At 41.1% G+C, this 25,921-nt stretch overlaps 1 protein-coding gene across 2 annotated transcripts in view; it reads right to left on the bottom strand.

The window, feature by feature from the left end:
* Positions 1 to 25,921, bottom strand: part of LOC127529990 (uncharacterized) — a 798,609-nt gene that overhangs the window by 733,267 nt on the left and 39,421 nt on the right. The window lies entirely within an intron of this gene.

Here is a 25,921-nt window from a genome sequence, read left to right as displayed (position 1 = left end):
CTTCTGTCTGGAGATGACACTGTTTAGTGGATGCAGTGGATTCTCCATAATTGATAGGAGCCTGCTGAGCGCCCGTCGCTCTGCCACAGATGTCAAACTGTCCAGCTCCATGCCAACAGCAGAGCCTGCCTTCCTCACCAGTTTGTTCAGGCGTGAGGCGTCTGTCTTCTTAATGCTGCCTCCCCAGCACACCACCGCATAGAAGAGGGCGCTCGCCACAACCGTCTGATAGAACATCTGCTGCATCTTATTGCAGATGTTGAAGGACGCCAGCCTTCTAAGGAAGTATAACCGGCTCTGTCCTTTCTTACACAGAGCATCAGTATTGGCAGTCCAGTCTAATTTATCATCCTGCTGTACTCCCAGGTATTTATAGGTCTGCACCATTGGCACACAGTCACCTCTGATGATCACGGGGTCCATGAGGGGTCTGGGCCTCCTAAAATCCACCACCAGCTCCTTGGTTTTGCTGGTGTTCAGGTGTAGGTGGTTTGAGTCGCACCGTTTAACAAACTCATTGATTAGGTCCCTATACTCCTCCTCCTGCCCACTCCTGATGCAGCCCACGATAGCAGTGTCATCAGCGAATTTTTGCAAATGGCAGGACTCCGAGTTGTATTGGAAGTCCGATGTATATAGGCTGAACAGGACCGGAGAAAGTACAGTCCCTTGTGGCGCTCCTGTGTTGCTGACCACAATGTCAGACCTGCAGTTCCCGAAACGCACATACTGAGGTCTGTCTGTATGATAGTCCATGATCCATGTCACCAGGTATGAATCTATTCCCATCTCTGTCAGCTTGTCCCTAAGGAGCAGAGGTTGGATTGTGTTGAAGGCGCTAGAGAAGTCTAGAAACATAATTCTTACAGCACCACTGCCTCTGTCCAAGTGAGAGAGGGATCGGTGTAGCATATAGATGATGGCATCCTCCGCTCCCACCTTCTCCTGATATGCGAACTGCAGAGGGTCGAGGGCGTGTTGAACCTGTGGCCTCAGGTGGTGAAGCAGCAGCCTCTCCATGGTCTTCATCACATGTGATGTCAGAGCAACAGGCCAGAAGTCATTCAGCTCACTAGGACGTGATACCTTTGGGACTGGGGTGATACAAGATGTTTTCCAAAGCCTCGGGACTCTCCCCTGTTCCAGGCTCAGGTTGAAGATGTGCTGTAGAGGACCCCCCAGCTCCGATGCACAGATCTTCAGAGTCGTGCCGATGCTCCATCTGGACCCGCTGCTTTGCTGGCACGAAGTCTCCTCAGCTCTCTGCTCACCTGTGCTGTTGTAATTATGGGTGAGGATGTCTGTCCTATGCTGGTATCAGCAGAAGGATGTGTGGAGGGTGCAGTACTCCGAGGTGAGAGTGGGTTAGGGTGGTCAAACCTGTTAAAGAAGTTGTTCATTTGGTTTGCTCTCATCACATCTCTCTCGATGGTGGTGCCCCGCTTCGAGCTGCAGCCAGTGATGATCTTCATCCCATCCCACACTTTTTCATGCTGTTATTCTGCAACTTCTGCTCCAGCTTTCTCCTGTACTGCTCCTTCGCCGCCCTGAGCTGGACTCGGAGTTCCTTCTGCACGCGCTTGAGTTCATGCTGATCACCATCTTTAAAAGCCCTTTTCTTCTGGTTCAAAAGGCCCTTGATGTAACTTGTAATCCATGGCTTGTTGTTAGCATAGCAGCGTACTGTTCTTACTGGAACTACAATGTCCATACAGAAGTTGATGTAGTCAGTAGTGCAGTCAACAACTTCCTCAATGTTCTCACTATGAGATCCCTGCAGGATATCCCAGTCTGTAGTTCCAAAACATTCTCTCAGAGCATTCTCAGCCTCCGGGGTCCACTTCCTGAATGAGCGTGTGGTTGTAGGTAGGACTCTCACTTTTGGTTTGTAGTGAGGCTGAAGCAGTCAAGAAGTCCTGCTCTCCAGGTTAACAGCTGTGGAGTTGACTCGTATGTGTCGTGCAGTTAAGGCCCAGCCTGAGCTATAGCAGTGCTGATTGTGCACAAAAGCCAAACCATGATTTGATGTTTAATAATTGTTTGTATAAATCTTAGTACTTTTTGGAGTGTCGTCTTGCAACATAGCAGTTCAAAGCATATTGGTTTTCCCAAATATTATAGCAACCCTGAGAGTGGGGGGTTAGTTTGGTGGTGGTTGGGCATTTCTTCTGTTACACAAAACTGTTCAGTAAGCTAACTGAAATACTTTAATATGCATAGGCAAGTTGTTGTTGAAAGTATTTTGTATTAGAAATTAATCAAGAGTTAATTGTGCTTTATAGAAAAATAATATGCTTGAATGAAATACAGTAAATTGCAAGTAATATGCAGTTAATTTTGATTAAAAATTTGAATCACACAATCACTATAAATTTTTTAATCAAACAGCAGCCCTACTAAAAAGTGTTTTATGCAATTTTATATTGGAATAAGAGCATATAAACGTGCTTGTGAGATGGTTGTGTGCGCCGTACACCATCATGGTGGCAGTTGACAACACCCACTCTGACATTACCAGCGTTCTTAGGTAGCCTCTTGTTAAATGTGCCATTTGCTTGATCTTGCAGTGTAAGAGCAAAACGTGCTATTGAGGTGAATAAGCTGCTACAATATTTTGAGCATTATTATAAGGACGTGAATTAGTGTATTCCTTAGAGCCAGTTCCATGTTATCTTTTGCTTCAATGTATGCGTCTTAAGATTCCGAGTTCTAAACTTTTACTACTACTGGGCAGTAATTTAAAGTGCTGAATAAGTAACCTGTTGTTTCATTAACAACTTAACTCCTAGTTAGTTAACTATAAAGATTCTGTTCTAAAAATAAATTCAGAAAAATCGTTAAACATGACCAACCCATTCTGGTCCTTGTAATATTTTATTGATTTTTTTTTTTTTTTTTTTTGGTAAGACGTCAGAACAGTTTTTCATAATTTCTGTCAGGGTAGAGCTGAATCACTAATCAAACCATCTAATAAACATACATTTTGTTATCAAAGTCAACCATTCTAATTAGGAAACTGTTTTAGGGTACAAAAAACTGCAGCCACTGTGGCACCAACCGCTGATTTAGGTTGAAATCAGACCTTCATATGTACTGATAAAGTGACTTTCAAAATCAGTCACTCGGATAGTTTTAAAATTTGTTGGATTTCATGTACTGCTTTGGTTTTCTGTTCCTCTCTGTATTTTGATTGTAGTGAGAAGTCAAGTAAAATGACACCTTTTATTGGCAAACTAAAAAATATTACAATATGCAAGCTTTCGAGGCAACTCAGGCCCCTTTCTTCAGGCAAGATGTAATACAGAAACTGGAGTTCCCTGTGGTCATATACACACTAGGACAAATAACATTGGAAAACCATTAAGTGAGACATCTTAAATGTAAAAAATTAATAGACCTCTTCAGGCTAAGATTCATTAAGCAAGAGAGAACAATGTATAGGGAAGATCTTTGGATAAGATAACTGTCCAACAAAGTCTTTTGAAGTTTCTGATGAGTTTTTCAATACAGTGTGGGTCTGTAGACAGGCTGTCTGTCAGTCTGAGAGATGCAAACAGTCCTCATATCTGGCCATAAAACTCTTGTCTCTATTCAAACCATGTTGTAATGTATTACATTTTAGCATGCGTTTAACTTCCCATTCTTTTCTGTCTTGCTGTGTTCTGAAGTTGCTCATAAGCACTGTGACTTTAACAGCCATGGACACTGTGAGAAGGACTTTAAAGTGGGCCGCTACAGGAACATCTGTGTGGCCATGCTTGATGTGGAACCTGTGTAAGTTCATTCTCTGGCGGAGTGTTTGTCCATTTTCTCCCACATAGATTGCAGTGTCAGGACATTTCATGCAGAGAATGAGGTAGACCACATTAGATGATCTGCAGGACAATGATCCCTTTATGTGATGTTCTAGTCGGCAGTGTGCTATAACTATAAGGTCTGTATTATAAATGTCAGCACATGTTTTACCTGTTTTCTCTAGGCAGGCAGTTGTTCCATTTTCTGTTGGTTCACTTAGGGAGCTTTGGACAATAAGTTGCTGCAGGTTTGGCGGTTGTCTGTATGCCAGGAGGGCATTGTTATTGTGTAGCATTGGCGGAAGTTCTTTTATAATTTTTTGAAGTGCTTCAAGATGTGGGTTGTACGTGACAACAAGGGGGATGCGGTTCTTGTTGTCTTTTGTTTTTATATTCCAGAAAGTTGTCTCTGTGTATGGCAGTAGCTCTTCTTTGAGTGTCTGTCTGTTGTTTTTGGGGTGTAACCTTGTCTGATGAAATCTTGTCTGAGCTCCTGCAGTTGTTTATCCCGGTCTGTCGGGTCTGAGCAAATATAATTGTATTGAATTGCTTGGCTTGGCTGCTTGGGGTGGAAGTTATCACTTCTCAGGTAGGTCCGTCTGTCTGTCTGTCTGTTTGTGAAAAATAGAAGTTACAAGGGTGTTGTCTTTCAGTTGAACGTTGGTGTCAAGGAAGCTGACTTCTGTTTTTGAATAATTAAGCTTCAGATTATGTTGGGGTGAAAACAATTATATTCATTATGAAAATGGAGGAGGTCTTTCTCACTGGCAGATGAAGATGTCATCTATGTAATAGAGACACATTGGTTTTAAGATGCAGTCCCCATTTGTTGCAAGTAGAAGTCTTGATAAAATTCACTCTGACATAGAATTAATTCTCATTTGGACATTTGTATAACTGACTCTGTGGGTAAGTCATGTTGTTTGAGGTACGTTTCACATGTCGATATGCCATCATCCAGAGGGATGTTTGTGTAAAGTGCCTCAACATCCATTGTGGCCAGTAAGGTTCCCTCAGGTAAGGGGCCTGTATTTTGATTGGAAAGTGACATTACTGTGAACAACACTCAGAAGACTGGTCTTATTTAAAGAACTTAACTAAGTCCCTCATGTAAGTATTGGGACCCCAGGCAAAAGCAGAGTTGTGTCTTTTGTTGTAGTGTCTAACATATTTGAACACTACTTGCTTAGAAGCAAGTTTTAGACATTCCTTTTTTAATTTTTCATCAGCTGTTTTTCCTGTTTGCTATTTTGAACTTCTGCCACAGATCTACAATTGGTGTTTCAATTGGGATTGTTACAGGATAGCACACAGCTATGGTGTGTATTAAAGGACACCATTAACCTCATCTTTGGACAGAAAAAGCAATAAGATGTAAAACAGGGGTAGGCAATGTCGGTCCTGGTGAGCCGCAGTGGCTACAGGTTTTCATTCCAACCCAATTGCTTAATTAGAAACCAATCATTGCCAATCTCAGACCTTATTTAATTTTATGGCTTGTTAGTCTGTGCAATGTAAGGCTTTTATATCGTAGATTTTTTTCCTTTCCAAGGATATCATCCAAATGATTTGAAGCCTAAAACAGATCATTTTCAGTCTCTCACATTTTTCTATTAAGTGTTTTATTAAATCAAACAGTGCATGATGAACACACACAGATGTAATTGGAAAAAAGCTAGCTGGAGAACTGCTGGCTGCTTTGTCTTTTACATCTTATTGCTAATAAGGAGCAATTAAAACACTGAATGCAGCAGTTTAAGATTGAAATAAGCAATTAAGGTTGGAGAACCTTAACAAGCGAGACCACTAAAATGAAGCATTAAAATGTCACTTAAGCAATATGTGCTTCATCAGCAATAATTGAGTTCTCGTTAAGGAACTGGGTTGGAACAAAAACCTGCACATACTGTGGCACTCCAGGACCGACGTTGCCTACCCCTGGATTAGAACATGGATGGGTCGGTGTTTTAATTAGTAGAGCATTGAATGTGCTGATATCTGTTGCGTCGGTGTAGTGAAGGGCAGAGCATACCTTCAATTGAAGTTGTAGTCAGACTTTTGTGGTGAAGTGAAGCAATGGTTCATTTAAACTAGAATTAGAGACTGGAGTACTTGGAGTCCTTGCTATCCTCCATTAAAATTTCTTTTCTTTTATTTGGCTTGACCAATGATAGGTGGTTATTTGAAACAATTCTGTTTTTGTATGACAATCTTTACTGAGTACAGGCACCGTTCTTGCACTAGTTTGAAGCTATAATGCAATGACAGCAGTAATTATAGCATTTTCCATTTAAAAACACGAAATGAGTAATGTGGTTGAATACACAGTAGTACAAGGCTATTTTGATTTATTAACATAAACCAGTCATGAAAGTGTAAGTCCTGTCTGTCAACATTTGACGCCATTCCGGTTCTTCTATGTTTAAAGACAAAATGTTTGTTTCTTTCATTCTAAATTGTTAGGAACAATTAAGGATGCAACAAGAGAAATGTCTGTTGTTCTGAAGGAAATCTATAGGTTGAGTACAAGTGAAAGTAGATAGAGTATTTTTTCTATCTCTGTCTTCCAGGGGCAGCATGTCAAGTGAAAATTGTAACAAAACAAACGGTGAACCCTGAGGGGCACCATGCCTAAAGCTAATGACAGAGTCCTAGGACTGTATTGATCTCACATTAGCTCGTTTCAATTGCCTTAGACCAGGGGTAGGCAACGTCAGTCCTGGTGAGCCGCAGTATGTGCAGGTTTTTGTTCCAACCCAGTTCCTTAACGAGAACTCAATTATTGCTGATGAAGCACATATTGCTTAAGTGACATTTTAATGCTTCATTTTAGTGGTCTCGCTTGTTAAGGTTCTCCAACCTTAATTGCTTATTTCAATCTTAAACTGCTGCATTCAGTGTTTTAATTGCTCCTTATTAGCAATAAGATGTAAAAGACAAAGCAGCCAGCAGTTCTCCAGCTAGCTTTTTTCCAATTACATCTGTGTGTGTTCATCATGCACTGTTTGATTTAATAAAACACTTAATAGAAAAATGTGACAGACTGAAAATGATCTGTTTTAGGCTTCAAATCATTTGGATGATATCCTTGGAAAGGAAAAAAATTTACGATATAAGAGCCTTACATTGCACAGACTAACAAGCCATAAAATTAAATAAGGTCTGAGATTGGCAATGATTGGTTTCTAATTAAGCAATTGGGTTGGAATGAAAACCTGTAGCCACTGCGGCTCACCAGGACCGACGTTGCCTACCCCTGCCTTAGACCGTAGACCTCAGTTATGGTGGCATAAATATGTTGTCTCCCCCAACCCAGAGGCTAATATAATTAATTTACGGAAGCACCTTACTCTGGAATAAGCTAGATACAATTGGACATGAGTAAAACATTCTTGCCATAGATCAATTCTTGCTTTTGTTGATGGTCATTGCAAAACAAAATTTTACGTGGAAATGAAACCGGCAATAAGTAAGAATAATGGAAATTTTGGGTATAAATATAATTTTACACTGTTGCACATCTTGTGAAAATGGTAACTTTAGTCCGATTTGAATGTAATGCTGTGCTCTGATATCTTATAACAAAGTTAAAGTTTTAAAAGGTTTGGATCAAAAGCAGTATACAGTAATCCCTCCTCCATCGCGGGGGTTGCGTTCCAGAGCCACCCGCAAAATAAGAAAATCCGCGAAGTAGAAACCATATGTTCATGTGGTTATTTTTATATATTTTAAGCCCTTATAAACTCTCCCACACTATTATAAACATTTTACGCACAATTATACAGCATAAACCCTTTGTATTCTCTTAGATATTAGGTAAGATTCGTTGAAATTATGTATGTAAACACAGTTTATATACAGTAAAACCTAAATATTATTCTAAAGATATCGAGCGTCTCCGATATCACATATGTTACAGCCATTACGACAGACAGGCCACCATCAATAAATACATACAATGCAAGAAAAATTGTATACAGTAAAATGTGTGTACAGCGACACTAAACTATGTACATGTAATAAGTACTGTACGTAGATAATTAATTATGGTTACTCACCAACAATGAAACGACGACTTGTCCGATAACGATGAGTTTAATTTTACTGCACAACAAAGGATAGCGTTACAGCTCTTCTAAAGGAGCCTCTTCAGGCGACTGTTTAGCACCGCCGTTGTTCTTCTTCCAGCACTCTTCAATCCAAATCCCTAAAGCAGATTCCATCCAGACTACTGCCTTACAACGTCCACTTGCAACTCATTTTGCGCCCTGATTAAAGGACACTGCGGCCGTAGATCTTATATGCTTTTCCTCCTTTTTAAATAAAAAGAATCGTGGACTCATTTATGCTGTAATGGTGTCCTGCAGCGGTGTAGCTGTTTCCTTCCTTCAACATATCCAAAACTTTTACCTTTTCTGCAATCATTTGCATCTTCTGTTGGCGCTTGGACACGGCTCCTGCAGCAGTAGCAGTAACGTGCGTTAATGATGAATGAGTGAGATTAGACTTCCTGGTTAATGCAGCACTCCGTCGCTGAGCCAATCAGCAGCACACAGGAACTTAACCGAAGGCTCTGATTGGGTAGCTTCTCAGCCATCCGCCAATAGCGTCCCTTGTTTCAATTCAAATGCGTCCCTTGTTTCAATTCAAATGGGCAAATCAACTGAGGAAGCACACGTACTGTAGACCGCAGACATCCGCGAAGCAGTGAAAAATCCGCGATATATATTCACATATGCTTACATTTAAAATCCGCGATGGAGTGAAGCCGTGAAAGACGAAGCGCGATATAGCGAGGGATCACTGTACACTAAAATGTGGTTTAGTTTAACTTATCACACACAGTATTGATGTTCACATGCTGCACTGTGATGTGCATTGCACCATTGCAAAGTGCAATTATAAATAAATAGTCGAGTCCTGGTGTGTGCAGGCTCCAATCCGATGTGGGTATGTGCATGCCAGCGCTCATTCCAGGGTTGGCGGATCATTCACTCGTGTATAAATGCGAGCAGATCAGTCAGGTTCCTCATTCACACCTCGGAGTGAGCAGAGATTCACACCTGCGCAGTTTAGCAGACGCCAATGGAGGCAGCCAAGATGGGGGTCGGTGAAGAGGACCATGGCTGCTGGAGTCTCTACTGGCTGCAAGACCTGAGGTATAGAGTCGGGGAGACGGAGGGAGATTTGCGCTGGGCTCATCATGGAATAGGGGAAGAATATTAAGGAGCCAATGACTGTTTGTTTGTTTTACACTGATTTTTATCTCTGGATTTTAACTCCCAAACGTCACTATTTTTATTGGATTATTTATTGGGGAAATTTTTTGTACGCTGCACTGTGTGTGCTTTTGTTTGAATTGCATACAATCAAGTCAAACTTAACAAAACTAAATTCAATTCAACCCCCACCCATGAGAAAGAGAGAGGCCAAGAGCCAGAGTAAAACGTTTCAGAGTATTATAGTGGGAAAGGAGTCTTTATCCCCAGTATACAGCAAGTGCTTATTGCTAAAAATATTATTGATTAGATCCTGCCAGGTTTTAATGTTTTGAACAGATCCTCCAAGAGAGAATTAGATTTTTTCTAATTTCAAATAGTATATAACATCAGTTACCCACTGACTTAACAGAGGTGGGTTAGGAGTCTTCCAGTTGAGCAAAATAAGTCTACGTGCTAATAGTGTAGTAAAGGCGATGACAGTTTGTCGTCCTCCACTTTAGGCCCATCTGGGAGTACACCAAACACAGCTGTTAATGGAATAAGAGTGAGTGTGACACCAAGGCTGTCTGAAAGGCATTTAAAACTTTTTATTCAGAATGATGTTAATTTGGTACAGGCCCAAAACATGTGACCCAGTGAGACTGGAACTTGATTGCAATGTTCGCAGGTTGGATGTTGCTGTGGAAACATTTTGGACAATTTTAAACAAGACAGATGTACAGTTGAATAATTGAATGCTTTGTGCATATGGAGCTCGAGCGAATTCTGTGCATGGCTGCCTTCCACTCCTCTTCTGAAGTGTTGAGTAAGAGATCCTTTTCCCACTGTACTCTGGGATCTTTAAAAGGAAGGGACTTTAAAATGGTTTTATATATTATAGAAGTGCTGTCTGAGTCTTCGACTGATCGGAATCTCTTCTGGAATAGAAATAGGTGGGAGGGGAGGAAAATTGTGTAGATTTTGTTTTAGCAAAGTTTCTAATTTAGCGATGATGGAAAAATTGTGTTGATGGAAAACTAAATTTAGAGTGTTATTGTTAATAGGATGCAAGGACATTATTGATATACAAATCTCTAAATGATTTAATCCAATAAGTTTTCCAAACATTAAAAACTAAGTCTGAGAGAGTGGGGGGAAAAAAAAAGTTGGTTATCATGTAGAGGTGCCACAGATAAAATATTCTCTAACATGAGGTACTTCCTACATTGGTGCCATATTCTGAGTGAGTGAAGCACAATTGGGTTGTTAGTATATTGGTGATAAATTGTATTTGTTGGGGCACAAAGCAAGGAATATAAAGAAGTACTGCAGGATTTTATTTCTATTGCTGACCAAGCCTGTGTATGTTTGTCTATTTGTGTTCGTGTCCAGGTTTTTATAGCTTGTATGTTTGCTGCCCAGTAATAAAACTGAAAGTTAGGTTAATTAGAATCATGCCACCTTCTGATTTAGGTTGTTGTAGGGTCATCCTTTAGATGCGTGGATGTTTTGAATTCCAAATAAATGAGGTTGTTTGAATCTAATTTCTTAAAAAATGATTTGTTAATGTATATGGGAATGGTTTGAAATAGAAACAGAAGCTTAGGGAGGATATTCATCTAAATAGTGTTTAATTCTTCCTGCTAAAGTTAGATGGAGGGTAGACTGTCTATGCATGTCTGGTTTAATTTTCTCCATGCAAACGGCAAAATTTTGTTGAAGAACTTTATATTTATTTGAGCTGTTTACCCCTAAATATTTAAGCTGATCTGCAATGATAAAAGGGAAGGGATATACAGTGGTGTGAAAAACTATTTGCCCCCTTCCTGATTTCTTATTCTTTTGCATGTTTGTCACACAAAATGTTTCTGATCATCAAACACATTTAACCATTAGTCAAATATAACACAAGTAAACACAAAATGCAGTTTTTAAATGATGGTGTTTATTATTTAGGGAGAAACAAAATCCAAACCTACATGGCCCTGTGTGAAAAAGTAATTGCCCCCTTGTTAAAAAATAACCTAACTGTGGTGTATCACACCTGAGTTCAATTTCCGTAGCCACCCCCAGGCCTGATTACTGCCACACCTGTTTCAATCAAGAAATCACTTAAATAGGAGCTGCCTGACACAGAGAAGTAGACCAAAAGCACCTCAAAAGCTAGACATCATGCCAAGATCCAAAGAAATTCAGGAACAAATGAGAACAGAAGTAATTGAGATCTATCAGTCTGGTAAAGGTTATAAAGCCATTTCTAAAGCTTTGGGACTCCAGCGAACCACAGTGAGAGCCATTATCCACAAATGGCAAAAACATGGAACAGTGGTGAACCTTCCCAGGAGTGGCCGGCCGACCAAAATTACCCCAAGAGCGCAGAGACGACTCATCCGAGAGGTCACAAAAGACCCCAGGACAACGTCTAAAGAACTGCAGGCCTCACTTGCCTCAATTAAGGTCAGTGTTCACGACTCCACCATAAGAAAGAGACTGGGCAAAAACGGCCTGCATAGCAGATTTCCAAGACGCAAACCACTGTTAAGCAAAAAGAACATTAGGGCTCGTCTCAATTTTGCTAAGAAACATCTCAATGATTGCCAAGACTTTTGGGAAAATACCTTGTGGACTGATGAGACAAAAGTTGAACTTTTTGGAAGGCAAATGTCCCGTTACATCTGGCGTAAAAGGAACACAGCATTTCAGAAAAAGAACATCATACCAACAGTAAAATATGGTGGTGGTAGTGTGATGGTCTGGGGTTGTTTTGCTGCTTCAGGACCTGGAAGGCTTGCTTTGATAGATGGAACCATGAATTCTACTGTCTACCAAAAAATCCTGAAGGAGAATGTCCGGCCATCTGTTCGTCAACTCAAGCTGAAGCGATCTTGGGTGCTGCAACAGGACAATGACCCAAAACACACCAGCAAATCCACCTCTGAATGGCTGAAGAAAAACAAAATAAAGACTTTGGAGTGGCCTAGTCAAAGTCCTGACCTGAATCCAATTGAGATGCTATGGCATGACCTTAAAAAGGCGGTTCATGCTAGAAAACCCTCAAATAAAGCTGAATTACAACAATTTTGCAAAGATGAGTGGGCTAAAATTCCTCCAGAGCGCTGTAAAAGACTCATTGCAAGTTATCGCAAACGCTTGATTGCAGTTATTGCTGCTAAGGGTGGCCCAACCAGTTATTAGGTTCAGGGGGCAATTACTTTTTCACACAGGGCCATGTAGGTTTGGATTTTTTTTTCTCCCTAAATAATAAAAACCATCATTTAAAAACTGCATTTTGTGTTTACTTGTGTTATATTTGACTAATGGTTAAATGTGTTTGATGATCAGAAACATTTTGTGTGACAAACATGCAAAAGAATAAGAAATCAGGAAGGGGGCAAATAGTTTTTCACACCACAGTATACATATATATATACACACACATTCTTTGAACACTGCAACTTACTATAGTCGGTTCCCAATGCAATTTGCTATCACACCGGAGCTGATCAGTAAAGTGCCGTATATTCGTTGAGCCGCCAGCTCATGACCACTGCAGCCTAACTGTCCCTGTGATTGAGCTGCTGCACTATAGCCTGCCAGCATCAGCGCTTACCTCTGTGTGCTTGCGTGCAGCCAGTTCAAGCGCAGTTGGCTCAGTGATTTACTGAGTTTCATCCATGGCGTCAGTTGCACTTTGTACATATTGTTCCAGTAGTTTTTTTAAATAGTTTTTACAGTTCATTAGCAGTGTGTAAAATGATCAGTGTTGCAGTAATTGTGATGCTCTTTGCATGAAAAAAAAGTGTTCCATTAAAATTTCACCTCATCTTTGTTAATTGTGACATTTACTTAAAGTGAAGCAAAAAAGTATTTGGCGTCCAGGGATGCATTAACCCCCAAGTATGTGGCAGTTTAAAGGTTAAAGCCCCAAGATGCCGCCGAAACGAGCTGCACCGTTTTAAGGCTTCTGGCAATGAAAACGCGCTTGGATAAACTACAGTACATATAGCGGTAACATCGGTATTTGACATTCTAGCACTTCGGGAGACATAGCAGTACAGTATACAGGTTTACCTTTACATTCTTTATTTTTAGGTAATAAACTGCATTTGAAATTAAGTGTTTTGGGGGCATATTTAGGGTTTAAACTATAAAAAATAGGCACTTTTTTTTTTAACCACATCCAAAATTTGCGGTTTTTCACAATTCATAGGTGCTCTAGGAACGTAACCCCTGCGAATTTTGGGGGTGCACTGTACAGCCTCTCAGTGGATCACAGATGTAATAGTTACACAATGCCAGATCAGGGCTGTATGGGGATATGGAAGACATTCAAACCGCTGCTGTTTTGCTTTGCCTCCACTGTTGCATCTGCTGCACAGGGATGTGTGTTGTCGTATGTGTGTGTGTGTATGGATAGATAAAGTGTGTGTGCGTGTGTTGTTGTGTATATTTAATATGAGAGAGAGACAGATTTCTGTGCATTTTGAAATTGGTTTAATTGAACTGATGGAGTGGTCCCAATCAATTTTTTTTTTTTTTTAGATCTCAGCAGAGATAATAATAATAATAATAATTCATTACATTTATATAGCGCTTTTCTCATAAGTTAATATCTTGAGGAAAAAAATCCGATAAACAAACAGGTTAAGTAGACATGTAGCATCATGGACTTTCACCCATCCATTTTCCAACCCGCTAAATCCGAACACAGGGTCACAGGGGTCTGCTGGAGCCAATCCCAGCCAACACAGGGCACAAGGCAGGAACCAATCCCGGGCAGGTGCCAACCCACCGCAGGACACACACAAACACACCAAGCACACACTAGGGACAATTTAGAAACACCAATCCACCTAACCTGCATGTCTTTGGACTGTGGGAGGAAACCCACGCAGACACGGGGAGAACATGCAAACTCCACGCAGGGAGGACCCGGGAAGCGAACCCAGGTCTCCTTACTGCGAGGCAGCAGCGCTACCCACTGCGCCACCGTGCCGCCTCATGGACTTTCACCAAAACCAAAACAGAAAATGACACAAACCTGACAATGTCCTTAAGCTTGAGTTGAATTGTTGGCTTTAATGTTTGGATGTTTTTCAACTTGATTGGCTATCTTGTGACCACCATATTGTCATTTGTCACAGGATACACACTGCACATGCCTAACAACCATATGGCATCACGGTGACCTGACACACACAATGGTAAAACATTTTCAAAAATAAAAGAGAAATGAATTGAACAGATCTCAACTGCGTTTTTAAATGAGATCTAGTCCACACTGAGAGCATAGGCTGCAACAGAATAATGTGGTTAGTGGTGACAGAAGTGTTTAGAAACAATAAAATGACAATAACCATACGCAATTATGACGATTATGTACTGTGAATTGTTTAAAATCCAGATTGAAACTTCAGGCATGGGAAGAATAGATCTCTGAGGCCAAAACATCTTCGTACTTATGATCAGACACCACAGTACTAAGTTTGTAATGTGAATTAAATTAGTCAGATCCATGCTGCTAATATTTGTGGGGGTTTTACATGGCAGTTTGGTTTCCCATTTGTAAAATTGTCAACTGTGCCAAACAACACATAAAGGTTGTTTCTTTTTTCATTAATTAGTCTAGAATTGTATTTAGAGTGGGCCTTTTAACAATGTCTGTCTATGCTATTTGAAAGAGCTGGAACATTTTAAATTTCTGCCTACACTCTAATTCTTGGCTTTCTAATTTGAGATCACAAGTTCTCCCATTAAAAGAAAAGTATCTAAATTCTCATATCACTTTTGTTTTCAGTGGTGATACTGAATCTAAAACCTCTTTCAGAGACTTATTACAATTGCACATCAGCTGGTCCATACTCTCCAAAATTAAGTAATTTAAACGTTGAATTCCTCACAATGCTTTTATTTATTTAGATGTATAGTTGCAATCTAGATGTCACAGATTTTGTACTTTCAATGTATGTAATTATGCTGGCAGGAATAAGTCAAACCTAAATAAGTAATGATAAGAGGTAATCTCTGGTCAGTACATTTGTGCTAAAAATTGAGCTGTAGGATCTCTTATGAGCTTCAAAATGTATGACATAATTCTAATTATTGATTTGTCAAGAATAATGTTCAATCTAGTTTATTAGCTCTCATAAGTGTATCCCAAACAAGGCATTCCCCCACGTGCAATGACTTTGAAGGCTGGAAAAGGCAATTTACAAGCAAGTGTGCCTTAAGGCCTGTGCCGTAGCCAACTACAGCACACTTGTTAAGTATGAACAGATAAATCAAAACGTAAACACATTTTACCAGCTCAGGGTTCATGATGATAATCCTTTGAAGAAAGTGCTTATTTATGTTATAAAGAGACTTTGAGCTTAGCCTAATTTATGATATGGTACTATAAATTTACAGCACATAATACTCTTGTGTAAATTCAGATAAGTACATGTTGCAATACTATTATTCAACAAAGACGTGTGTGTACACGTGTACACACCGACCAGCCCAACAATAAAACCACTGGCAGGTGAAGTGAATATCATTGATTATCTCATTATCTCAATGGCACCTGTCGAGAGGTGGGATATTTTAGGCAGCAAGAGAACATTGAGATCTTGAAGGAGATGTGGTGGGAGCAGAAAAACATGGACAAGCTGAAGGATCTGAGTGATTTGACAAGGACCAAGTTGTGATGGCTAGACAACTGGGTCAGAGCAGCTCCAAAATAGTAGGTTATGTGGGGTGGTCCTGCTATGCAGCGGATAGTACCTAACAAAAGTCTTCCAAGTAAGGGCAAATGGTGAATCAGGAATGAAGGCTAGCCTGTTTCGTCTGATCCCACAGAAGAGCTACATTAGCACAAACTATTGATGCTGGCCATGGGAGAAAGGGTCAGAACTCACAGGACATCACAGCTTACTGCCTATGGGGCAGTGTAGCCACAGACTGGTCAGAGTGCCTATGATGGCCCCTGTCCACGCCCGAAAGCACCTATAATGGACATGTGAGCATCCGAACTGGACCATGGAGCAATGGAAGAAGGTGGCCTGGTCCACTGAATCACGTTTTCTTTTAGATCATGTGGATGGCCATGTGTGTGTGCACCATTTACCAGGCAGAGAGATGGCAGTAGGATGCACTAAGGGAAGAAGGCAAGTTGATGAGGCAGTGTTCTACTTGCACCCTGGCATTCATGTGGATGTTTCTTTGACACGTACCACCTATCTATAGCTTGGCAAAGAGTTCACGGTATTGACTTGGCCTCCAAGTTCTCCAGATGTCAATTAGATCAAGCATCTGTGGATTGTGCTGGAAAATCAAGTCCAAGGAGGCTCCACCTCACAGCTTACAGGACTTCAAAGGTCAGGGGCTAACGTCTTTGTGCCAAGTACCACTGTCCCCCTTCAGAGCTGTTTTGGCATCACAAGTGAGACCTAAACAATATTAGCCAGGTACCTTTAGTGTGTGTGTGTGTGTGTGTGTATATATATATATATATATATATATATATATAAGAATTCTACACACAACACCCCATAATGACAACGTGAAAAATGTTTACTTGAGATTTTTGCACGTTTATTAAAAATATAAAAATTGAGAAAGCACATGTATGAAAGTATTCACAGCCTTTGCCATGAAGCTCAGAACTGAGCTCAGGTGCATCCTGTTTCCCCTGATCATCCTTGAGATGTTTCTGCAGCTTCATTGGAGTCCACCTGTGGTAAATTCAGTTGACTGGACATGATTTGGAAAGGCACACACCTGTCTATAGAAGGTCCCACAGTTGACAGTTCATGTCAGAGCACAAACCAAATATGAAGTCAAAGGAATTGTCTGTAGACCTCCGAGACAGGATTGTCTCGAGGCACAAATCTGGGGAAGGTTACAGAAAAATTTCTGCTGCTTTGAAGGTCCCAATGAGCACAGTGGCCTCCATCATCCGTAAGTGGAAGAAGTTCAAAACCACCAGGACTGTTCCTAGAGCTGGCCGGCCATCTAAACTGAGCAATCGGGGGAGAAGGGCCTTAGTCAGGGAGGTGACCAAGAACCCGATGGTCACTCTGTCAGAGATCCAGAGGTCCTCTGTGGAGAGAGGAGAACCTTCCAGAAGGACAACCATCTCTGCAGCAATCCACCAATCAGGCCTGTATGGTAGAGTGGCCAGACGGAAGCCACTCCTTAGTAAAAGGCACATGGCAGCCCACCTGGAGTTTGCCAAAAGGCACCTGAAGGACTCTCAGACCATGAGAAAGAAACTTCTCTGGTCTGCTGAGACAAAGATTGAACTCTTTGGTGTGAATGCCAGGCGTCACGTTTGGAGGAAACCAGGCACCGCTCATCACCAGGCCAATACCATCCCTACAGTGAAGCATGGTGGTGGCAGCATCTTGCTGTGGGGATGTTATTCAGCAGCAAGGACTGGGAGACTAGTCAGGATAAAGGGAAAGATGACTGCAGCAATGTACAGAGACATCCTGGATGAAAACCTGCTCCAGAGCGCTCTTGACCTCAGACTGGGGCGATGGTTCATCTTTCAGCAGGACAACGACCCTAAGCACACAGCCAAGATATCAAAGGAGTGGCTTCAGGACAACTCTGTGAATGTCCTTGAGTGGCCCAGCCACAGCCCAGACTTGAATCCGATTGAACATCTCTGGAGAGATCTTAAAATGGCTGTGCACCAACGCTTCCCATCCAACCTGATGGAGCTTGAGTGGTGCTGCAAAGAGGAATGGGCGAAACTGGCCAAGGATAGGTGTGCCAAGCTTGTGGCATCATATTCAAAAAGACTTGAGGCTGTAATTGCTGCCAAAGGTGCATCAACAAAGTATTGAGCAAAGGCTGTGAATACTTATGGACATGGGATTTCTCAGTTTTTTTATTTTTAATAAATTTGCAAAAACCTCAAGTAAACTTTTTTCACGTTGTCATTATGGGGTGTTGTGTGTAGAATTCTGTGGAAAAAAATGAATTTAATCCATTTTGGAATAAGGCTGTAACATAACAAAATGTGGAAAAAGTGATGCGCTGGGAATACTTTCCGGATGCACTGTATATACAGTATATATATGTGCGATGTGATTAACATTCAGAATTTCTGTGATTAATGTTTTTTAACGCAATCCCTAAATCTGTTAATTTAATCCAGTTAATCTGAACACACTTCACATCCTATTAATGAAGTAGTTGCAAGTGAATCCAAGCCTATTACTAGTAGTAGTGGCTCATTCTTGTCCAGCACAACATGCTCACATCCATAATGATCTCACTGCCTGTCTGGACTGCATCTATGGCTCTTGCCTTCAGCTGCCCCTGCACTCAATTCTCACCATGCTCTTATTATCTGGTGTCCCTGTCAGCTGATGTCACGTGTGCACTCATTCCTTTATAGAAGCGAGCTGTCATAAGACAGCAGTGGTCTCTTCTCACACCTGCTTAAGCAGCATTTGTAATTTGTACTTGCCATTCTTCAATAAAGCCGCAAAAACACAATTTCCAAAACTTCACTGGCTTTTCCCTTCTTGCTGCACCAGCAAGCGACTCTAAAAGGAAGTGGACAGGTGGCGGGTTAAACGGCTTGCAGAGAGCCCTTCGTCGAGAGAGACCCTGAATGCCATCCAATCCCTTCCAAGAACGGTCCAGCCTTGTGCCACTGACGTCATCCTACATCCCTTCACGTGCGCCTAAAAGGATTCAAGTACGTGCAGTTTTGTTCATCTGTATTTTAAAAGCAGATAACCGTTCATGTTTAAATGATGTGTGCAGCTGGACACCAAATGAAAAACTTTTACTTACACACACAAAGCTGTCAAGGGCAGCTATAAAACTAAACTTTTGTTAAGTGAGTTGCATCCTCTCTTAGACGCATTGCTTCCCCACCCCCCAGTAAAGACGATGGCTTTGGCAACGTTGTACACACGTGTCCTTTGACCATGTGGTGACCGCTATTAAGAAGATGTTAAGCACGTTTGTAGCCAGCAATCGAGTGAAAAGAACTGAACAGAAGTTCTAGTAATGCTTTTAATCGGGCGGGTGAGGAGGGGCTGCTGCTTTTGCTACAGCTGTGGCCACCAGACTGCAAGAAGTCTTTCATTGAGGACCTACAGTAGCATCTGCTGAAGATGGAGCTCAACAACACTTCCATGAAAACTTCAATGACATGTCAGATGTAACGATTATCCTTTACAGTGGTCATATATACATTATCTAAAAACTATCTGCTATGGTCAAGCTGTGTTTTTCTTTTGTGACTTTGGATCCTACTTATAAATTGTATTCTAATTGTACAGTGGTGTGAAAAACTATTTGCCCCCTTCCTGATTTCTTATTCTTTTGCATGTTTGTCACACAAAATGTTTCTGATCATCAAGCACATTTAACCATTAGTCAAATATAACACAAGTAAACACAAAATGCAGTTTGTAAATGGTGGTTTTTATTATTTAGGGAGAAAAAAAAATCCAAACCTACATGGCCCTGTGTGAAAAAGTAATTGCCCCCTGAACCTAATAACTGGTTGGGCCACCCTTAGCAGCAATAACTGCAATCAAGCGTTTGTGATAACTTGCAATGAGTCTTTTACAGCGCTCTGGAGGAATTTTGGCCCACTCATCTTTGCAAAATTGTTGTAATTCAGCTTTATTTGAGGGTTTTCTAGCATGAACCGCCTTTTTAAGGTCATGCCATAGCATCTCAATTGGATTCAGGTCAGGACTTTGACTAGGCCACTCCAAAGTCTTCATTTTGTTTTTCTTCAGCCATTCAGAGGTGGATTTGCTGGTGTGTTTTGGGTCATTGTCCTGTTGCAGCACCCAAGATCGCTTCAGCTTGAGTTGACGAACAGATGGCCGGACATTCTCCTTCAGGATTTTTTGGTAGACAGTAGAATTCATGGTTCCATCTATCACAGCAAGCCTTCCAGGTCCTGAAGCAGCAAAACAACCCCAGACCATCACACTACCACCACCATATTTTACTGTTGGTATGATGTTCTTTTTCTGAAATGCTGTGTTCCTTTTACGCCAGATGTAACGGGACATTTGCCTTCCAAAAAGTTCAACTTTTGACTCATCAGTCCACAAGGTATTTTCCCAAAAGTCTTGGCAATCATTGAGATGTTTCTTAGCAAAATTGAGACGAGCCCTAATGTTCTTTTTGCTTAACAGTGGTTTGCATCTTGGAAATCTGCCATGCAGGCCGTTTTTGCCCAGTCTCTTTCTTATGGTGGAGTCGTGAACACTGACCTTAATTGAGGCAAGTGAGGCCTGCAGTTCTTTAGACGTTGTCCTGGGGTCTTTTGTGACCTCTCGGATGAGTCGTCTCTGCGCTCTTGGGGTAATTTTGGTCGGCCGGCCACTCCTGGAAAGGTTCACCACTGTTCCATGTTTTTGCCATTTGTGGATAATGGCTCTCACTGTGGTTCACTGGAGTCCCAAAGCTTTAGAAATGGCTTTATAACCTTTACCAGACTGATAGATCTCAATTACTTCTGTTCTCATTTGTTCCTGAATTTCTTTGGATCTTGGCATGATGTCTAGCTTTTGAGGTGCTTTTGGTCTACTTCTCTGTGTCAGGCAGCTCCTATTTAAGTGATTTCTTGATTGAAACAGGTGTGGCAGTAATCAGGCCTGGGGGTGGCTACGGAAATTGAACTCAGGTGTGATACACCACAGTTAGGTTATTTTTTAACAAGGGGGCAATTACTTTTTCACACAGGGCCATGTAGGTTTGGATTTTTTTTCTCCCTAAATAATAAAAAACCATCATTTAAAAACTGCATTTTGTGTTTACTTGTGTTATATTTGACTAATGGTTAAATGTGTTTGATGATCAGAAACATTTTGTGTGACAAACATGCAAAAGAATAAGAAATCAAGAAGGGGGCAAATAGTTTTTCACACCACTGTATGTGTAATTATACAGCATATAATGTATGTGAGGTGCTGGGGAATTTTCTTTTAGTGACCACTTAGACCACCGCTGGAGCGGTTCCAATGGACATCTGTTATTTCAAACAATCTGAAATACAAACAGCCTGGGCTCTCAGTGCCAAATACTAAAAACCAACTACAATTATTTTTTGTATAGCCCAAAATTACACAAGGAATGCCTCAATGGACTTCAACAGGCCCTGGTTTTGACAGCCCCCAGCCTTGACTCTGTTAGAAAAGAAATTCCCCAAAAGAACCCTTGTGGAGAAAAAAAATGGAAGAATTCAAGTTGGGTGTGCAATGGGTGTCAAAAAATGGGGTAAATACAACACACGAAACAGAACACAAGTAATCTTCTTCCCCAATCTTTCATCTCAACAATCCAATCCAATGGTACAAACTACTTTACTTTATTCTTGTACATCATTCCACAGCAAGTGCAGATGCAGAGCGCTGCTGTAATGTTCTTTAGGCTGAAGTAGCGACACACGTTTTAAATGCTGTTTATTTTGAACCCTGTTTAACCAACTCTCCATGCAGTGTGTTTTTTAAACCACACCCTTCCCTCAGGATCTCGTACATCCCAAAAGACGCAGACCATAGCAATCAATACCTGAACATAAAGTAATCGACAAAAGCATTATTGAACAATCATACAGTATACAACAGCTCCACCAACTCTCAAGACAAATTAAAGATTATACCACTCGCTAAATACAGAACTATCACATAAGGATACGGCCAAAAACAAAGTAGAAATTAATTAAATGAAAATAAAAAGTATTTATCCATCAGTTATTGTATAAGCATTGCCAGATTGTAGACAAGGAGTCCGAGAAGCCAGACAACGTCAGAGTCCTGCAGACCTCGGCCAAGTTGGCTATTCTGCAGCTGAGTCAGTCAATCTGATGAAAGGACTCTTCTGCCCCATGATCCAGTGCTCCCTTATCGGAGATGTCTATTCTATAAGCAGGCACACAACTCTGCAGTGGAGCAGTGGCACCAAGTGTCACACGAGGATTACTAAGAAGAGAAACTGAATAGGGGAGGATAAGGAACTAAAGAAGATAAAGATGCTTTAGCGTATAAAGGCCCAGCAGCTGTAAAACACATTTTGTATTAATCAAAGCAGAGAGAATAGTATAGCCCATCTGAAACACAATGTTTAGTATGGAAATAAAGGGCCAACATATATGGCTACATTCTTTAAAATAGTAACTTTGGATATATAAATACTACAGTTAATGGAAGAAGTATATAATATCGTCTCCTGATGGATCATTGTGTATTCCATTGGTCATTTAGGTATTTACTGTTCTTCAAAGACAGTGTGCTTGAAACACACCAGAATGATAACTTGTCAGTGTGACAGTCTTGCAATTTTTATAGAATCGTCTGCCGCTGGCACCGAAGGAGGAGGTTGAAGTTGCTAATTTAAATACAGAATGCCATCTCATATTACTACTGACTCCGTCGTTGCTGGTAAATATACACTGCTCAAAAAAAATTTAAGGGAAAACTTGAATCACACATCTGATTTCAAAGAATTAAATATTAAAGTGGAAAATCTTTACTAAGTAATATTGTGTAATTAATTGAGAACAAAATGATGTAACAATGGTCAATGGAAACCAAAATCGCCAACCCATTGAGGGCTGGACTCAACACCAAAAATTGAACTTGCAGGCTGATCCAACTCATAATGTGACTCAGGAGTGTGTATGGCCCACGCATTCCTGACAAAATCTGGGCATACTCCTGATGAGATGGCAGATGTTGTCCTGTGGGATCTCCTCCCAGACCTGGATCAGGGCATCAGTTCACTCCTGGACAGACTGTGACGTTACTTGGCAGTATCAATGCGCAAATTCATAACGTCCCAGAAGTTCTCAGTTAGATTCAGGTCTGGGGGAATGTGTCTTCATCATACAGGAACTGCCTACACACAATGGGCTCTTGAGGCTAGGCACTGTCCTGCAGCAGCGTAAGGTCTGACACATGTGCTCAGTGTCAACCCGCACTCATTAATGAAAAGAATGGGGTGCCAATGGCAGAGCTGCCACTTGTGTATTCTCTGACAAATGCCAATTTACCTGCAAAGTGATGAGCTATGAGCACAGGTTCCACTCTCATGGAGTCTGTTTGACAGTTTGGTCAGAAACATGCACACCAGTAGCCAGCTAGAGGTCATTTTGAAGGGCTCTGGCAGGGCTCATCCTGTTACTTCTAACGCAAAGGGGCAAATTCTGGTCTTGCAGCTTGGTTGATGCCCTTCTACAGCCCTGTTCAGCTCTCCTGGTGTAGCAGCCTGTCTCCTGGTATCTTCTCCAAGCTCTTGACTGTGCTGGGAGATGCAGCAAACCTTTTTTCAGCAGCACATATAGATGTGCCATCCTGAAGAAGCTGGGATACCTGTGCGATCTCAATTGGCTGCAGGTACCACCTTATGCTAGCAGTTTTGACAAGGGCACTAGCAAAACGTAAAACTAGAGAAGAATCAGTCAGGAAGGATACGGAAAGGGCAATTGTCTTTGACCACCACCTGCAAAATCATTCCCTTTTTCAGGGTGGTCTTGCTGTTGCCTCTTCATTGTGCCTGTTGTCAGTTTCTTTGCACCAAAGCAGGTGAAGTTGATTCACGGTCACTTATGTTCTCTAACTAGATAGACTGATACCTCTGAAGCTTAACTGACTTGGTGTTAGACTGAGATGATTAAATGTTCCTTTAAATTTTTTCAGTATGTAATATGTATGTCTTATTTTTAAATATATATATATATATATATATATATATATATATATATATATATATATAATATATATATACAGTACTGTGCAAAGGTTTTAGGCAGGTGTGAAAAAATGCTGTAAACAAAGAATGCTTTCAGAAATATAAATAATGATTGTTTATTGTTATCAATTTACAAAATGCAAAGTGAGCAAACAAAAGAAAACTCTAAATCAAATTAATATTTGGTGTTACTACCTTTTGCCTTCAAACCAGCATCAATTCTTATAGGTACACTTGCACAAAGTCAGGGATTTTGTAGGATTATAGTCAGGTGTCTGTTCAACCAATTATACCAAACAGGTGCTAATGATCATCAATGTCACACGTAGGTTGAAACACAGTCATTAACTGAAACTGAAACAGAAACAGCTGTGTAGGAGGCTTAAAACTGGGTGAGGAACAGCCAAACTCTGCTACCAAGGTGAGGTTGTGGAAGACAGTTTCATGTCATGGCAAGATTGAGCACAGCAACAAGACACAAGGTAGTTATACTGCATCAGCAAGGTCTCTCCCAGACAAAGATTTCAAAGCAGACTGGGGTTTCAAGATGTGTTGTTCAACCTCTTTTGAAGAAGAACAAAGAAACGGGCAACGTTGAGGATCGTAGACGCAGTGGTCGGCCAAGGAAACTTAGTGCAGCAGATGAAAGACACATCAAGCTTATTACCCTTCGAAATCGGAAGATGTCCAGCAGTGCCATCAGCACAGAACTGGTAGAAACCAGTGGTACCCAGGTATACCCATCTACTGTCAGGAGAAGTCTGGCCAGAAGTGGTCTTCATGGAAGAGTTGCAGCCAAAAAGCCATACCTCCGATGTGGAAACAAGGCCAAGCAACTCAAGTATGCACAAAAGCATAGGAACTGGGGTGCAGAAAAATGGCAGCAGGTGCTCTGGACTGATGAGACAAAACTTGAAATATTTGAATGTAGCAGAAGGCAGTTTGTTCGTCGAAGGGCTGGAGAGCGGTACAATAATGAGTGTCTGCAAGCAACAGTGAAGCATGGTGGAGGTTCCTTGAACGTTTGGGGCTGCATTTCTGCAAATGGAGTTGGAGATTTGGTCAGGATTAATGGTGTTCTCAATGCTGAGAAATACAGGCAGATACTTATCCATCATGCAATACCATCAGGGAGGTGTATGATTGGCCCCAAATTTATTCTGCAGCAGGACAACGACCCCAAACATACATCCAAAGTCATTAAGAACTATCTTCAGCGTAAAGAAGAACAAGAAGTCCTGGAAGTGATGGTATGGCCCCCACAGAGCCCTGATCTCAACATCATCGAGTGTGTCTGGGATTACATGAAGAGACAGAGGGATGTGAGGAAGCCTACATCCACAGAAGATCTGTGGTTAGTTCTCCAAGATGTTTGGAACAACCTACCAGTTGAGTTCCTTCAAAAACTGTGTGCAAGTGTACCTAGAAGAATTGATGCTGTTTTGAAGGCAAAGGGTGGCCACACCAAATATTGATTTGATTTAGATTTCTCTTTTGTTCATTCACTGCATTTTGTTGATTGATGAAAATAAATGATTAACACTTCCATTTTTGAAAACATTCTTTGTTTACAGTATTTTTTCACACCTGCCTAAAACTTTTGCACAGTACTGTGTGTGTGTGTGTATATATGTATATATATATGTTTATGTATATATATATATATGTATATAATATAGAGAGAGAGATTTAGTTAGTGACACACACATGAATAGGGGGCAGCCAACAAGCTTGACGCAGCATGAATACCACAACTGAGGGGATTTGACACAGAACACTAAAGCCTCTCTCTCTTATTCAGCAGGAAAAAAGAAGATCGAGACACTTACCTTTTGGAACTCGGCTCTATAGTCACATAAATACTGTAACAAGCCTCTTCTGGGTTCCAGTGATCAGATGCCCCAAGATGACTTCACATCTGGTCCAGTCCTGATGACCTCACTTCCGTCTTTCCCCTGTTTCATCATTAGCTGTATACACTGATCCCTCGCTATATCGTGCTTCGCCTTTCGCGGCTTCACTCCATCGCGGATTTTATATGTAAGCATATTTAAATATATATCGTGGATTTTTCGCTGCTTCGCGGGTTTCTGCGGACAATGGGTCTTTTAATTTCTGGTACATGCTTCCTCAGTAGGTTTGCCCAGTTGATTTCATACAAGGGATGCTACTGGCAGATGGCTGAGAAGCTACCCAACTTACTTT

Source organism: Erpetoichthys calabaricus, chromosome 13, assembly GCF_900747795.2.
Source record: "Erpetoichthys calabaricus chromosome 13, fErpCal1.3, whole genome shotgun sequence".
Lineage (NCBI taxonomy): Eukaryota > Metazoa > Chordata > Cladistia > Polypteriformes > Polypteridae > Erpetoichthys > Erpetoichthys calabaricus.
Note: the sequence above shows the minus strand (reverse complement) of the source record. Positions and strands in the feature narration are given on the sequence as shown.